At 35.4% G+C, this 14,537-nt stretch overlaps 1 protein-coding gene across 1 annotated transcript in view; it reads left to right on the top strand.

The window, feature by feature from the left end:
• Positions 1-217: 217 nt before the first annotated feature.
• The window catches only part of LOC121733571, an 80,821-nt gene continuing 66,501 nt past the window's right edge, over positions 218-14,537 (top strand). Inside the window, exon 1 of the mRNA XM_042123865.1 lies at positions 218-272. The gene's annotated coding sequence lies outside the window, so the exon portion shown is untranslated. The remainder of the gene's footprint in view (positions 273-14,537) is intronic.

Consider the following 14,537-nt stretch of genomic DNA (forward strand, 5'->3'; position numbering starts at 1 on the left):
TTCTCAGACCTACTGAATATGCATATAAAATTTGGTAAAAATTAGTAAAGCCGTTTCGGAGGAATACGGTATCTAACATTGTGACACGAGAATTTTATATATTAGATAATTTCATAAAATAAACCTGTAATCCAGCTTTTAAAGTGCCAACAGGTGATGTTTTTTCACAGCCCTAATCTCGCTCCCTTATAATCTGCCCTCAGTCGTCAGTCGGTCTCCGTCGAGACCGAACGTGTGCTGTAGTGTTGTGTTTTTGGATTTGTGATATTGTTGTGAGTATTTTTTTTACCATGAAAATAGTATACAAGAAATTAATTTTACAAGGATATTTCTAATTTTTTTTTTATTATTGTTCTAGAATAGTTTATCAAATTTTTACTCCTTACCGGCTTTTTCTGGCAGTGTTTTTATACGATCAAAATTATTTAAATATTTTAAAATGTTTAGTCGTCTGAATTGAATTTATGAGTGAAAATTAATAAAGTTGTAATTTTAGAAATTATTCAAAACCGTCAACAAAATTAGGTAAGATTAAATACTTTGGAACTTAACACATAATATGAAATACAATACATTTTAAACATGTTTAAATTGTTTTTGCTTGCTGGAAAAACTTTTTTTTTCTGTTTCTTCGTAAAGAATTGTCTAGCTACAATAACATTTTAACGATACAATTATATGTTACTAGCTGTTGCCCGCAACTTCGTCCGCGTGAATGTATGTTATTAAATGAAATGAACGCCTCCGTGGTCTAGTGGTTTAGAGCGCGGCTCTTGACTCGGAGGTCGTGGGTTCGATTCCTGCGTTGGAAACATGTTATTTCCAAGTTTGGTTAGGACAATGCAGGTTGATCACCTGATTGTCTGATAAGTAAGATGATCCATGCGTCGGATGGGCATGTAAAAAGTCGGTCCTGAGCTGCGCCTGATCTCTCGCCGGTCGTGTCGGTCTTCCGTCCCACTGGGTTATGAGAGTAAAGGAATAGAGAGTGCTCTTGTGTACTGCGCACACACTTGGGCGCTATAAAAATACTCCTGCGTAGCTGGCCTAGTTTCAATGAAACCGGCCACCGTCACCGAAACCGGTGTGGGAGCTATTATATTATTATGTTATTAAAATCGAGATTTACAAAATTGACCACCCATCTACGACTATTTTATTTGGATCTACATTACACACGAAATTTTTAATGCAACACGAAAATAAACTATAATTATAAAAATTGTAACTGTACTAAGTATAGCTCAATTAATATTGGAATTTGTTGTGTTAGACTGTTGCCAATAATAATTATGACAAAAACGTTTGAAGGCACGGATTAATTTCGTGCTGTCCACGATCACCGTAGTATGCGACATCAGATTTACACTGTAGGTTGTCTAGCATTGTAGTTCTTTCGTCTTGGCAGAAAAAACTCTTCCAGAGAACATGATTCCAACATACTGCCTTCGGTCGTACGTATTCTACCATTTTTACATATGTGCTCGACCGATGCTAGTAACTTAGATCCGTAAAGTTTGACTTTAAAATTTCCATGGCTGGTACCGAATTGAGATACGCAGTGGTCAATATCCATCCAGTGTTTGGATAAGCGCTTACGAATATTAGGAAAAGTTTTAAAGATCGACCTTTGCTAGAATTGGTAATCACTAAACTAAACACACAACGACAACCAATGTCGTTGTAAATTCCGAGGAGTTTCTTCAATTCCATTACTTATTAAGTCACCGTTTTTAGGGTTCTGTACCCAAAGGGTAAAAACGGGACCCTATTACTATAAGTCTTCGTTGTCTGTCCTTCTGTCTATCTCCAGGCTGTATCTTAAGAACCATTATAGCTAGAGTTCTGAAATTTTTACAGATTGTGTATATCTGTTGCCGCTATAATAACAAATACTGAAAATAAAATAAAATCAATATTTAATGATTTTTTTGGCCTTTTTTGCTCGATACCAATAATTACAACAGGCAGGCAGTTGAAATTTTCACAGAATCCTTAAATATATGTGTTATTTAATAATTAATAATAAAATTGGAATATAATTAAAATTTAAGGGGGGCTCCCATACAAAAACACAACTTTTCGCCTATTTTTTCTCTATAACGGTACGGAACCCTTCGTGCGTGAGTCCGACTCGCACTTGGCTGATTTTACTGTAAACATGGTATCAAATTCGGGCAATCTATACAACAAAAAAAGAATTTTGAAAATCTGACCACAAACAGCAAAGTAAACATTAACTCCTCCTTTTTTTAAAGTCGGTTAAAAAAAAGTATCTAAGATGTTGACCAGGGATGTAAGGTATCATCTAGCCAAATTTCATTGAAATCAGTCCAGCGGATTCAGAGATTACCTCTACGATTTTATTATAAGTATAGATAAGAAAATGCTTTAAATTTTTATCAATCGTATTCATAATATTTTATACAACTACCTAATACCAACACAAAATAGTGAATTTATTACCTATTTGTTTTGATTTCCTACATAATAATTTTTAGTCAACCATTAAAATTATTATTATAAGATTTATAAAATTATTTAATAAAATATGGCAATTATATTAATATTAATATGTAATTACTAATTACTTTAGATATTATTTTTTGTACCCACCGTGAGTCAGTAGAGACTGACTTTGCATTTTGCACCTTTTAGCTTTGCCCACATTGTGCCTTTTTCTGTTCGTCAAGGGCATACGTTATAGCGCAGTCAACAGCGAACGTGAGGCATGCCCGCGACGCATCAAAAACTTAAAAAATGACAATATTGGCGTTGCGTTCCTTGACGCATTCAATTATTGAATGCGCCAATATGAAAGTTGCTGACGAAAATTGAAGATGAAAGCGCACAGTGTGGACATAGCTAATGACTCATGCTTAGTGTGCTCATGCTATGTGGTCTGCTCGGCTGACTCAAAACCAGGGCTTAGCAGAAAACCGGTGTAAATTATCGCTTACGAGATGTCGCCCACAAATTCGTTGCGCCATAATTCGTTTATTGCGCGGGAACTGTACATTTTTACAAGGGATAAAAATCTCCATCACAAATTTTATTACAATCGGTTCAGTGGTTTAAGCGTGAAAAGGTTATAGACAACATTTTCGCATTTATAATATTGGTATGGATATGTGGATAACGCCTCCGTGGTAGTGGTATAGAGCGCGGCTCTTGACTCGGAGGTCGTGGGTTCGATTCCCGCGTTGGAAACATGTTATTTCCATGTTTGGTTAGGACAATGCAGGCTGATCACCTGATTGCCTGACAAGTAAGATGATCCATTCGTCGGATGGGCATGAAAAAAGTCGGTCCTGTGCCTGATCTCTCGCCGGTCGTGTCGGTCTTCCGCCCCACTGAGTTATGAGAGTAAAGGAATAAAGAGTGCTCTTGTGTACTGCGCACACACTTGGGCGCTATAAAATTACTCCTGCGTAGCTGGCCTGGTTTCAATGAAACCGGCCACCGTGACCGAAACCGGTGTGGGAGCTATTATATTTTATTTTACTCTTATTATTGGTATAGATATTGGTAACTAAGGGGTTTTCCAATAAGGAATTGACTACTTTTTTCAAAATAAAATTAAAACCATTTGAGATATTTCAACAATTTCAGTATCGAATTGAAATACAATAAAAACATTTTTAATGGAACTCGACTTCGCTCATAATATGACGGGCTGCAAACGGGCCTGTTTGCAGCGATGATTCTTTGAACCCAATTTTGTATGACTTTACCACACATTTCGGCTATTTCGCGTTTAAATTTGTCTCTGAGCTCTTCCAACCGCGTCGGCTTATCCAACGACTTGCCGCAGCCCCTAATAAAAAAATCTAAAGGCGTTAAATCGCATGAAAGAGGTGGTTAATCGACTGGTCCACATTTTGAGCTAATACGCTCATCAAACTTGCTCTTCAATAAATCCATTGTAATTTATGATGTGTGGCTTGTGGTGCCGTCCTATTGAAACCTCATGCTGTCCAAGTCCATATCTTCTAATTCGGGCCAAAATAATCCTTAATCATAGCCAACCTGTCTGTCTGCTAGGGCAAGAATTATGATCGAAAATCGGAGTTAACGCTCTTAAAGTAGCGGCCACCGACTCCGAATTTCTGTTGTAAATTTTTAAGATTTGCAGACGTTGTTCTCGCATATGTATCTCGCAGGAAAACAAAGCTTTCCTTTATGTCTATATCTGTACTAAATTTGCACGCACCTGCTCTTCTGATGTTGCAAGTGTCCATGGGCGACGGTAGTTGCTCTCCACCATGGTGACCCGTTTGCTCTTTGCCCCTTTATTTAATATAAAAATTCATCAAAATTGGTCGATCGTGAATCCTTTTAAACAAATTACTCATTTTGCTCATGAAACTAAACTTTCTGCAATAGGTATAATTAGATGACCCGGTAAACTTTGTGTCACATTCCCCTTAATATGAACCTTTCCTGGAATTTTACGAATAATATTTTAAGACTAAAATTAGTCAAGTCGGTTCGGTCGTTCTCGAGTTTTAGCGAGAATAACAAACTTTAAAATTATGACGTTTTATTTTATATATTAAAGACTAGCTGTCCCGGTGAACTTCGTGTCACTTTAAAACCTTCCCTGGACATCTACGAATATTTTAAGACTAAAATTAGCCCAATCCGTTCAGCCGTTTTCGAGTTTTAGCGTTACTAACACAATTGAAAATCCATTTTTATATATAAAAGTGTTGTTTTTAGACTTTTTCAGGAAATTAAAATTTTTTTTTAGAATTTTTCTCTCCGTAAGAACCATCCTCGTACTTCAAGGAATATTAAAAAAAAAGAATTAGCGAAAACGGTCCAACCGTTCTCGAGTTTTGCGCTTAGCAACACATTCAGCGACTCATTTTTATATTATAGATATATTTCTTATCTGAAAGGTCTGATCCTTTTCACTTATATTTTGCTCCAATCAATCCCATCAAAATTGTTCAAGCTAACAATACCTCATATTTTACTCCGTACGTACTAACAACTTTATGCAATAACTAGATAACGCCCGCTACTTCGTGGCACAAAAAATCGTTTATCACGCGGGAACCGTAAATTTTCCGGGGTAAAAGTATCCTAATATTTTTTCCCGGGACTCAAAGTATCTCCATACCAAATTTCATTAAAATCGGTTCAGCGGTTTGGGGGTGATCGATAGACAGATACATTTTCGAATTTATAATATTATTATTAGTATGCATTTTTTATTCGAAACTAAATTCTAACTTCTCGAAGAGGGAGGTTTGTAGACACTTATGGTGTCGAACTTTGAACTTCGAACGTAAAGCGCTGTTTAATGACTGAGACATAACTGCCATTAGTTAACTAATTTTTGAACCGACTTCCAAAAAGAGAGTATAAATGTAAGAATATTTGTGAATATTTATTTATCATTTTGGAAATTGATGTTAGCTAGATGTTTTATTATATTTCCAAGTTTGCCAATAAGGGCCGCGTTACACCGGAGTGGCAGCGGCGAGGCGAGCACTTTCAGTTTTTTAATAGTAACCAACCCTTGACCAGAGTAGACAGAATGATAGAGTATGCCGACTTAGAACTGATGTTGAAATTTTTAAATATGACGTATTATGACGAAAATCGTCGCTAGGGTTGTTAACTTGTTACCTACGAATTTAAAAATATGACATATTCGATGGACGTGTTCCTCTTTGGTCATTTTGTTGTTTGTGTTTTGGCACATGCGATTAAAATTGTCAGAATCCAATTTTGAAATATTTATTCCAAATATTTAAAAATAAATTATATCAGCCAGCGCGAGGGACAATCCATTCATAATCCTAGTGAAACCTGACGAATTTGACAGATATTATAACCTGTCCGTTTCTTTGCAGTCGAACTACTGGTAGTTATGTCTATTGTGCCTTGACTGACCGATGATAACACATCTACATATAAATGAATATTACTATGTTAAAGCACACATCAATAGGCGTGATAGTTTTACCGTAAAGTGTACCACAAAAGTGAGGCTGTGGGATATACTAGGGCTCGCTTCCCTCGCCGGTGAAAAAAAGTATTCTTATGTATTGTGCAGGCACTTGGGATCAATAAAAAATCGGCCAAGTGCGAGTCGGACTCGCGCATGAAGGGTTCCGTACCGATACAGAGCAAAAATAGGCTAAAAATTGTGTTTTTTGTGTGGGGTTCCCACAATACACCTTAAATTTTTATTTTATTTTAATATTATTATTAAATATTGAAGTACAAATATAACAAAATAATGTGTGACAAATTCAAGTGCCTACCTCTTGCCATTATTGATATAGAGCAAAAAAGGCCAAAAAAATCACGTTTGTTGTATGAGAGCCCCCCTTAAATATTAATTTTATTTTGTTTTCAGTATTCGCTGTTATGGCGGCAACAGATATACACAATCTGTGAAAATTTCAGAAGTCCTTTAGATACTCTGTCTGTCTATAACGTCGTAACAGACGAACAGACAACGAAGTCTTAGTAATAAAGTCCCGTTTTTATCCTTTGGGTACGGAACCTTAAAAATAACTCGTCACGTGACACGAGTACGTAAAGGCTTCGTTAAAAATCGGCCACAAACACCAAATTCAGTGTACTGTATAATTTGCAAACAAAACAACATTTCATCTAAGCCTAAAGGTAAATCCTTTTCAAAGTCCTAACATATTGTTAGAGATTTTATCAATTTCGACCTTTCGCTGTTGGCTTTGAGCCTTTGAAATATGGCCGAACAATTTACTACAGTAATTTCCTATACTATACAACATATAAAACAATAATTAAATAATTATTGTTTTATATGTTGTATAGTATATACTTCGGTATTTTTCAACTCCTTGTGACATTTAATGTAATTAACCTATTTTAATTAATTTTAATTTGTAAATTGACCGACCAATTGATATTTTTATTTAATTCCATTTTCTATTAAAATATGACGATGTAATAAATTTAATTACATAATTTAAGTTTGACATATAAGAGTAAAAAAAATATTGACATATTATACGTTTTGTTAACTAATAACTTTAAGAATGATTTTATAAATTAATATTATTATTATAATTTGATAAAATGTTCATTGAATATTTGCACGTCGATTAAAGGAGTGAGCACACTGAGACGCGTAATACACGCGCGTAACACACGCGTAATACACTGGAAGCGGAAATCTGCTGCGCCCCGACACAGTGTGCGATACGCGCATCCGCTTGCATACAAATTGTATGGAGGCGGATTTTTGCGATGAGCCCCGGCACGCTGAGCCCCGGCACGGCCCGTCTCAGTGTGCTCACTCCTTAAAACGACAATAATATTATGTGAGACACTTTTAACATAATATTGTATCATCTTAATTTTTTTTAATGAAATAAGGGGCAAACGAGCAAACGGATCACCTGATGAAAAGCAACTTCCGTCGCCCATGGACACTCGCAGCATCAGAAGAGCTGCAGGTGCGTTGCCGGCCTTTTAAGAGGGAATAGGGTAATAGGGGAAGGTAAGGATGGAAAGGGAACGGAATAAGGGAAGGTAGGGAAGGGAATAGGGTAGGGGATTGGGCCTCCGGTAAACTCACTCACTCGGCGAAACACAGCGCAAGCGCTGTTTCACGCCGGTTTTCTGTGAGGACGTGATATTTCTCCGGTCTAGCCGGCCCATTCGTGCCGAAGCATGGCTCTCCCACCTCTCATGTATTAATGTACATTGTACACACCATAATATTATTGTTGCAAATAAAGATCATAATTTATTAGGTTTCATTTCGGAGCCTGAATTTGCGAAACGCCCAAAATGTTAGGACTCCTAGACTTCTGAGAAATGCGACCAAATTGGTAAATTTTTCATCTCAAGGGCTAAAGGGTTTTTATGGTCAATACCCTATTAGAAATGCTATGATTATTTTATGATTAAGTTTTTTTATTCTAAATTTATTGCATCAATGCAGTCTACAAATTGGTAAATTTCCATCTCAAGGGCTAAGGGTCAAGACTTAAGGGTTTTTATAGTCAATACCCTATTAGAAATGCTACGATTATTTTTGTGCTTAAGTTTCTTTTATTCTAAATTTATTGCATTAATGCAGTCTAATTATTTACATTGTACATAAGTTTAAGTACGAACAGTAACTACTAGCTATTTCACTTAAAGTCCATCCATACTAATAATATTGTATACGTATAATATACATTATAATTAATAACCAAAATGCACAATAGAATCTATAGCTTGACCGCTATAAAGTCGACCCTTGTAGCATACTCGTAGCATATGTAATGTTACTGAGTATAATTATTATATTTTATAGGAATTATAATTATGCACTTAAAATATTTGGCAATTTCCGGTACCTTTATAAACTATTTAATATGATTCTAAAAATTGATTAATATTGTTATAATTTATATTAAAATGTATAATATTTTATGAGATATTTGGAATATTTTAATTTATAATTTGTAATAAGTATAATGATTTTCTTGAACAGGAAACTGCTCTTCTATTGGTCAGATATTTTGACCAATCAGGAGCAACCGCCATTTTAGGTGGTCGAAGTAGAGGGGAAAATAGAGGGAGAACAGAGTCCTTCTCAAGAGATTCATTCTTTGTTGTGCTTTGGTACAGTAAAGTGATCCTTATAAAATTAGTGTGTGTTCATCTTGTTGTTTTATTATAAAATATAACAAGGAATAATGGAAGAAGTTAACACATACTAAATGTATGCTATGAGTATGCTACGAGGGTCGACTTTACAGCGGTCAAGCTTTAAGTACCGAAATATTATGAACATTTACTAAAATACGCAATATCTACAAAGTTCGATAAACGTCCGTTTAATAATAACAAATTCACTCACTGAAGTAAATCTTACCTAACCGTTTTACATTCTCAATCATCTCAAGCATTTTTCATCTTTTAAATATTAAAAATCCAATAAATCTAATTGGTTCAGTCGGGCACATTTCTATTCAGGCTAGATTTCTCGTGTCGCCCACAAATTGTACGTAAGCCCGCCTCTGGGGAGGCCCCAGTTGACTCGCTTTACTTTAATCGAAAGAAAAATAGGTAGTGTAAGTATGCCACTGAAAGCCACGTGAATACTGGAGTATGCGAATACTGAATTAATGGAATTCTCTGTGTATTTTGGTGGCGGGTGTATGCTTAGAATATTTGAGTTTTTGCGGAAACGTAGGAATCCTTGTTTGTTTTATCCCAAAGATTCCGAGATTCAGGATATAGCATAACATTTTTGACGGAGACAATCTTTATTCTAGAAAATGTTAGGTCATTGTCATGTAAAATGACTTCAAGCGACCCTAAAGAGCGAAGCGCATTCTACCGCAATAAGGGTGGGTTGCACCAACTTACTTTAACTGTAACTTTAACTTTAATGATAACAAAATGTTAAATGAGCCGTCAAATCCCTAGTAAAAGTCCATAATGGACGTCATATTTGACGATAACCCTAACTATAACAATGCAACGCCTGTGGTGCACAGTGCAACCCACCCTAAGAAGTAGCCTATCTCCCTGTTAAAAAGTATGAAAAATAGATATTATAAATATTTTTATTTATTTAACACTAGCTGTTCTGGCAAACGTTGTTTTGCCCATAATATTATTTTATTGAAGTGACTAAAATATTATAAGTAGGGCGCCATGATCGTCCGACCTGGTTTTCTTAGGCATTTTCAAATATTTAAGAAAATAATTGAATGCACCAATACGACAGTTGAATGAAAGAAGATGACGAAAATTTAAGATGAAAGTGCACAGTGTGGAAATTAATAGCTATATTATTATAGTATATCTAAAATCCCCCCTCGCCCGCGCACCCTCGCGCCGCCTTGATGACGCCCACTTCGCAACGGGCCGTGCAGTAGAAATCGTAATATTTTAATTTCGCCATAACTTCAAAACCTTAAGAGGATTCCACACCGCCCTTTTTTCCATACAAACGTTGTCCCCTGTTTCCTCCCTGGATAATGCTAGTGGAGTTATAATTTTTTTCCTGAATATCTACGGCCACTAATACAATGTCCCTATGTTTTCTTTTTTTTCATAATTTAATTATTAAATAAGATATGAACGTTCAAAAACCCAAAAAAATGGCCAGATTTTCCACTGTGTTCAAACGTCTAGAAAACAGATTTGGCTAGATTATACAAAAAAAGCAAAACATAGGAACACAGCTCAAGCCTTTTTTTAATCTTTAATGAAAAAAGTACTTAAATCGGTTAAGTTTTGGAGAAGGAATCAGGGGACAACGAATCGTTGATTTTCTAGATTTTCTGCAGTTGTCTCTATCGCTTTCTGCGGTATAGGCTTGAGGTAAGGGAGACAGCTATAGATATTACACGTACTTTTTTTTCATTTCTCTAGCCGCTGTTGTATCCTCTTAAGTCCAATTTTAATCATTCAAAGACCAAATATTATCTACATAAACTATACTTAGTGATGAAATAATTTAATTTGATAAGGATTAATAGCATGAGTAAAATAAACTCGTTTAAATGTAGACCAAAAAAATTCAAGATTTTTTAAATAAAAAATGGTTGTTGTGCCTCACTCGACATAGATAGGTATAGTGTGTCACGGACTTTTTTGTAGATATCTATAAGATCTACAACTAATTGGAACATTTTATGGTTCTATCTTTTATAGTTTAGGCAGCGTACGCAAAATGGGTAACTTTTCTGGTAGATTTTTTACACCTTGTGTCCGAAAAACCCAAATATCTTACGGAAACCTGTTTTTTCCAAAATAAAATTTAGCCTATGTTACTCGTGGATAACGTAGCTTTCGAATGGTGACAGAATTTTAAAATCAGTCCAGTAGTTTTTGAGCCTATTCATGACAATTATACAAACCAAAATATAATATACAATACAAAAGCCAAAGTATTAATCTACATAAATAAAAATGAATTAATTTTTTTTTAGTCTCACTAAATTTGGAGAACAGCTGAACCGATATGGCCAATTTTAGTCTTGAAATATTTGTGAAAGCCCAGGAAATGTTTAAATCTGAAAGAAAATGATACAAAGATCACCGGGTTAGTTTATAATTAGAAAAAAAAACATAAAATCTTACCGCACTTCAGACAACAATATAAACTACACCACAAATATAAGAAAAGGATTTTTTAACGTAAAACATGCCCTTTGAACAAAGTACAAAACAAATCGGATCCAGTAAACAAAACCGACCTTTGGCTTATCCCAATTTAATATCGAAACTTCCCTTTGTATTAACAAAAACCAAATACAAGTTAATTTTAGATCTAACGTCAAACATTCACTATATAAAGTATTGTTCGACCATTTAATTATTGATTCAGAATCGAATAGATTTTCGAGGGTATCAGCTTAGTTTGAAGTATCTATAGTCTGTCATTAAAGTGAAGAAATTAAAAAGTGGCAACATCGTAGTGTCATCCCTTTTTTCTTAGATTGATTTGAAAGGGATGACACTACGACGTTGCCACTTTTTAATTTCTTCACTTTTTTGACAGACTATATTTTTAATTCAGACAATACTTTTTTGGGTTAATGGTTCGTTTGTTTGTTTAAATGTGTGCTGTGCACTGCCTTAATGTGTGAGTAAAGCATTGATCATTATTTATTACTAGCTGTCCCGGCAAATGTTGTTTTACCATCATTATAAAAAGTATTTTGCCATGATTTCGCTAATAATATTATTTTATTGAAGTGACTTAATAAGTATGTCACCATGGCAACGTCCATCGCTATCCCGTCGCACAAACAATGGTCGCCGTCAATCTCGAGTTGTAATAATTTGCTAATATTATTTATTCAACAAATGCACTTATCAATATAAAAAGTACCCAGTAGCCGATTCTCGGACCCACTGAATATGCATATAAAATTTGGTTAAAATCAGTAAAGCCGTTTCGGAGGAGTACGCGGCCTAACATTGTGACACGAGAATTGTATATTATATAAGATTACTAGTTTTTATGGTCCGGTCAACGAACACGTAGAAATACGGCTATCCATACTAATATTATGAATGTAATAGTGTGTCACATGTGTAGGACATAGGATACGTTTTATCCCTGAGAAATGTACGGTTCTTACGCGATAAACGAACGGAGTTGTGGGCGTTATCTAGTAGGTACAGACTACATGAATGCGAAAGTGTACGTGTCTCTGTCCGTCTGTCTGTTACCTTACGTTTTTCTAAAGTTATTTCAGAAATAATAATAATAATATCTATGGACGTTCACACCACGTCAGTCTGGCCCCGTGCTAGGGCGTAGCCGAATGACTTGTGTTACAGGTACCAGACAACGGAAATATATTTAATACTTTTATACTATACATATATATTTTAAGGTTTTTATTATATGATACACATATTTAATACACATCCATGACCCAGAAACTTATGAAAACTTTTTGTTCCGTCGGCGGGATTCGAACCCGAGAGCCCCGGCTTGAGCTACCAACACGCCGGACACCGGTGACCGCGACAACAATTATAGAATAACAATAGATTTCCAAGAATCCGCGATCGAAGGATTAAAAGTACGAAATTATCATTTCGTGTAAAAAATTGAATTCTTTGTATTCTTATTTTTGTCCCAAGACAGTAACAGACTACAGTTACTTCTCCCTAGGGCTTGCTTGGATCAAAAGGATTTTTATAATTGTTGACCTTTGCCATTTCCGACAGGAGCTGAAGCGTTTTCCTAAGAACTTGCAAAATGCTTTTGCGCATATTCTGTATTACTTCCGGTAATTTTTTGTAACAAGTAAAGTCTCGCTAAATCTCGAGAACGGCTGAACCGATTTGGCTAATTTAAGTCTTGAAATATCTTTAAACGAGCAATTCTTGTACATAATATATAATTGGAATCTCTGAATCGGCTCCAACGATTTTCATGAAATTTAGTAAACTAGAGTTTGCCAAATGGTCGAAATTCGACAAGTTTTAAATGAAATCGGCCAAGTAGTTTGGACAAAATGAACAACCCAAAAACCTTTATTGTACAAAAGGCTGGAATCACCAGCTGGCAAATAACACAATAAATATTCAAATTGCCCTTTACATGGTCTTCATTACAAACTATACGCCTTTGTAACTTATCCTCGCTAATTTATTTATTAGTTATGTTAATTTAGGTATTAACGTTCCGTTGACTTTAGCAAGGTCGCGCTAACTTCGTTTACACAGTAAGCGTTGTGGCTTGAGTAAAATATTAAAGCTCATAATATTTTAAAGCGTCCACTTTTGCCATGGTCCAAGCTAAGAGTACAAGTAAACATAATTCATGTCATAAGGATGATGTCGTATAGTATCTTTTGTTTCGATACGTGTCTGTCTGTTTCCTCTTCACGTCGAAACTGGTGAACCGATTTTGTTGTAATTTGGTATAGTAATAATAATAATAGCTCCCATACCGGTTTCGGTGATGGTGGCCGGTTTCATTGAAAACCAGACCAGCTACGCAGGAGTAATTTTATAGTGCCCAAGTGTGTGTGCAATGCACAAGAGCACTCTCTATTCCTTTACTCTCATAAATCAGCTGGACGGAAGACCGACACGACGGCGAGAGATCAGGCGCAGGATCGACTTGTTACATGCCCATCCGACGCTTGGACCATCTTACTTCTCAGACAATTAGGTGATCAGCCTGCATTATCCTAATCAAACTTGGAAATAACATGTTTCTAACAGGGCAATCGAACCCACGACTTCCGAACCAAGAGCTGCGATCTATACCACTCGACCACGGAGGCGTTTTTTTTTTAAATTTAGTATAGAGATACTTTGAGTCTCGGGAAAGGACATATGATACTTTTTATCCTGAAAAAAGTACAGTTTCCCGCGATAAACGAATTTCGTCGTAACGTAGATGCGTCATCTAGTTTCATTATGTTTATTTATACAATTCGTTATCAACGAAGCTTATAATCTATATTGTGTAAAAAGCTCCTGAAACTGCCTCAAGTCATTGAAAAGACTTATAATGGGCATCACAATAGAATTATTCTGTATAAGCCCCGCTTTGTTGATAAAACAATGAACCCTTTACGAGTATTGTGTTTATGTCATTTGTTATGTGTTTTAATAAGCAGATTATTATATTATCTGTCAGACTTTTGCAATCGTTAATTTAATTATGAGCTTAGAATTTAAATGACCTTAATAAATATTTAGATTGTATGTTAATATTATAACTTACTAGCTGTTGCCCGCGACTTCGTCCGCGTTAGCATAGTAGATCGCATCCCAAGTACTTATTATATTTTATTGTACAAAAATATTCAATATACAGAATTGACTTTCTTACGATTTTATTATAATATAATATATAGATGTTCCGCGCGTAATCGCGCTTCGCTTGCGTAATTTAGGAATTTCACGCAACCGTACATTTTGCAGCTAAAAATAGCCTATGTCCCTTCACGTGGTCTATTCTTCATGTTTGCCAAACAACATAAAAATTGTTCCAGTAGTTCATAAGATAATAAGAAATTCCATATGATTTCCCCCGTTTTTTT

This window comes from Aricia agestis, chromosome 14 (genome assembly GCF_905147365.1).
Source record: "Aricia agestis chromosome 14, ilAriAges1.1, whole genome shotgun sequence".
Lineage (NCBI taxonomy): Eukaryota > Metazoa > Arthropoda > Insecta > Lepidoptera > Lycaenidae > Aricia > Aricia agestis.